We start from the raw sequence: 3,737 nt of genomic DNA, 5'->3' as shown, positions 1-3,737 counted from the left end.
CCTACCTACCCCGATCATAGGCTATCAGATGATCATTTTTATAAACAATTATCTGATCATGTCCCTCTTTTCCACTGGCTCCCTATGTGGAGTCAAGTTTTGTGGGGTCTAAACCTTACACAATTCGGGAGGCCCTCGAGAAAAATAATGCAAAAATTAGGTACCGAGCCTTGAAAGGGGTAGTGCAAATGACAGGTTCTGAAACTTAAGCTTCATTAGCTTCACTATAAATCTGCCTCTGCCTACAAGTCTAGCCTCCATTTTCTCTACCTCAAGACCTTTCTCCGTACAATTTCTGCCCAGAAGGCTCTTCCCGTCCCCTTTTGCCTAGATAACTCTTGAAGTACTCAGCTCCCGATCCTCCCTGAAACCCCAACCGGATTAGGGGCCTTTACAGCCTCTCCCAAGTCCAAGCATCCCAGCAGAGCCAGCTTTCTGCGCAAATGATCCTTCAAAAGATCCCTGGCTGGGCGGGGTTTGCACCTGAGATGTGTCTGTGGGCGGAGCCCCAGGCGTGAATGAGCCGTGGTCCACTCCGCTTTACGTCCGGAGTGGGGCGCACCACCTCTCCGGAACCTGCACGTCTCCCGTTGCGGTTTCGGTCGGAATTACTGGGCGGCGCACGCCGACTTGGCTGCGCAGGTAGTGAGAGTGCTCGGGTCTTGCGGAAGCGTATGGACTTCGCGACGGTCCCGCGGTGACAAAAGAAGTGGGTAAGATCCAGTGACAGCAGCCTCTTGCCGCCGCCCCTCGGGAAACTTCTCCAGCCCTTCTAATCACTTTCCTCACCCTCCTCTGAAAATTTTCTAACATTTATTGCGAGACAGATCTACTGGTGACCAATGCCCTCAGTTTTTGTCTGAGAAATTATTTCTTCACTTTTGAAGGAAAATTTTGCCAAACAAAGTTCTAAGTTTTTTTTTTTCCTTTAGGTACTTTAAATATCGCTTCACTCTTTTCTTGCTTGCATGTTTCCCGACGAGAAGCCATAAATTTCCCCTTTCTTCTCCAGACCTTCATTAGAAAAACATTAAAGCACACTGAAGGGACTTTCCTGGTGGTGCGGTGGTTAAGAATCTGCCTGCCAAAGCAGGGGACACGGGTTTGAGCCCTAGTTGGGGAAGATCCCACATGCTGTGGAGCAACTAAGCCTGTGCACCACAACTACTGAGCCTTCGCCCTAGAGCCCATTTTCTGAAACAAAGAGAAGCTACCACAATGAGAAGCCCGCGCACCACAACGAAGAGTAGCCCCTCCGCAACTAGAGAAAGCCCGCGCAGCAACAAAGACCCAACACAGCCAAAAATAAATAAATAAATTTATAAAAAACAAAACAGGGCTTCCCTGTTGGCGCAGTGGTTGAGAGTCCGCTTGCCGATGCAGGGGACACGGGTTCGTGCCCCTGTCTGGGAAGATCTCACATGCCGCGGAGCGGCTGGGCCCGTGAGCCATGGCCGCTGAGCCTGCGCGTTCGGAGCCTGTGCTCCGCAACGGGAGAGGCCACAACAGTGAGAGGCCCGCGTACCGCAAAACAAACAAACAAACAAAAAACAAAACACACTGAAGAACTGAAAAAAACAATACAATGAATACCTATATTCCCTCTACCTAAATTTAGTGTGTTATATTTTTCTAAAGTTGATATATATTACAGCATATATAATATTTTTACTAAATTATTTAAAAGTTGTAGAGATCAAAACCAGAGTTTTTCAAAATTTCACACTTGTTCAAAATGTTTCTAAACAAAATCCAGTCAATGTTTACACATTATATTTGGTTATTAAAACTTTTTCAGGATCAATTCCCCCATTACTTTCTTCATTACTTTTTTTTTGGCCCTGCCTTGTGGCTTGTGGGATCTTAGTTCCCCTATCAGGGATTGAAACTGTGCCCTGGGCAGTGAAAGAAGGGAAACCTAACCACTGGACCACCAGGGAATTCCCAATTACAATTTTTTTTTGAAGAGTCTAAACCAGTTGTTTTGCAAAAGGTCCTACTTAAAAAAAAAAAATTATTTATTTTTGGCTGTGTTCGGTCTTCGTTGCTGCACGCAGGCTTTCTCTAGTTGTGGGGAGCAGGGGCTACTCTTCGTTGTGGTGCGAGGGCTTCTCATTGTGGTGGCTTCTCGTTGCAGAGCATGGGCTCTAGGGTGCTTGGGCTTCAGTAGTTGTGGCGCACGGGCTCAGTAGTTGTGGATCACGGGCTCTAGAGCACAGGCTCAGTGGTTGTGGTGCATGGGCTTAGTTGCTCCACGGTATGTGGGATCTTCCCGGACCAGGGCTTGAACCCATGTACCCTGCACTGGCAGGTGGATTCTTAACCACTGTGCCACCAGGGAAGCCCCCTCCTTTTTTTTTTTAAGTATAGTTGATTTATAGTATTTCAGGTATACAGCAAAGTGATTCAGTTATAGGTATACATATACATACATATACTTTTTCAGATTCTTTTCCACTGTACATTTTTACAAGATATTAAATATAGTTCCCTGTGCTATACAGTAGGTCCTTGTTGTTTATGTATTTTATATATAGTAGTGTGTAATTGTTAATCCCAAATTCCCAATTTATCTCTACCCCCCTTCCCCTTTGGCAACGATAAGTTTGTTTTTTTGTTTGTTTGTTTGTTTTTGACTATTACAAAAGTTTATTTAGCAAAAAAGTTCAGTAAGAAAATGTACATGACTCAGATTTTATCATAATAAAATGTGGAGAGGGGACACATAGAAGCAGTTGATTTCTCTGGTGAACACAGCCATTGTTCATACTTGTTCCAAGGCTTCTAACATGATGATACTATTTCCTCGTATTACCACCATTCCAGTATTGTTCTGTTGCTCACTAGTTGCCATCTCCACACATTCATCTATCACAAAATTCATAAAGGGATTGAATCCCTACAGTATTCCTTGGACATGTCTGCCACCATTTAATTTTTATGATAACTTCTTGTCCATAAATTTCTTCAACTCAGGAGGGTGAGCTTTGCTTATGATGTCTACTCAGCAAGCTCAAAGATGCCTCCAAACAGAATTTGAGTCATCCCTTATGCTCCAGCAGTAGCCATGCTTGTTTTCTATGTCTGTGAGTCTATTTCTGTTTCGTAAATAAGTTCATTTGTGTCATTTTTTAGATGCCACATATAAGTGATATGATATTTGTCTTTGTCTAGTATACTTAATTTAGTATGATAATCTCTAGGTCCATCCATGTTCCTGCAAATAGCATTATTTCTTTCTTTTTTATGGTTGAGTAGTATTCCATTGTGTGTGTGTGTGTGTATATTATATATATATAATATATATGCCACATTTTCTTTATCTGTTACTCTGTCGGTGGACATTTAGGTTGCTTCCACATCTTGGCTATTGTAAATAGTGCTGCTGTGAACACTGGGGTGTGTGTATCTTTTCCAACTAGAGTTTTTGTCTTTTCTGGATATATGCCCAGGAGTAGGTTTGTTGGATCACATGGCAACTCTATTTTTAGTTTTGTAAGGAACCTCCATACTGTTCTCCATAGTGGTTGTAGCCATTTACATTCCCAGCAACAGTGTAGGAGGGTTCCCTTTTCTCCATACCCTCTCCAGCATTTATTATTTGTAAACTTTTTTTTTTTTTCCATGCCATGCAGCTTGTGGGATCTTAGTTCCCTGAGTAGGGATTGAACCCTGGCCCCGGTAATGAAATCGCTGAGTCCTAACCACTGGATCACCAGGGAATTCCATATTTGTAT

The 3,737-nt window shown here is 43.2% G+C and overlaps 1 pseudogene; it reads right to left on the bottom strand.

Moving 5' to 3' along the window:
* Nucleotides 1–2,764: 2,764 nt before the first annotated feature.
* On the bottom strand, nucleotides 2,765–2,989 carry LOC114890998 (annotated as a pseudogene).
* Between the last annotated feature and the right edge of the window lie 748 nt (nucleotides 2,990–3,737).

This window comes from Monodon monoceros, unplaced genomic scaffold, assembly GCF_005190385.1.
Source record: "Monodon monoceros isolate NGI ecotype Baffin Bay Population unplaced genomic scaffold, NGI_Narwhal_1 Super_Scaffold_11, whole genome shotgun sequence".
Taxonomy (NCBI): Eukaryota; Metazoa; Chordata; class Mammalia; order Artiodactyla; family Monodontidae; genus Monodon; species Monodon monoceros.
This window is presented reverse-complemented; position numbering and strand designations above follow the sequence as displayed.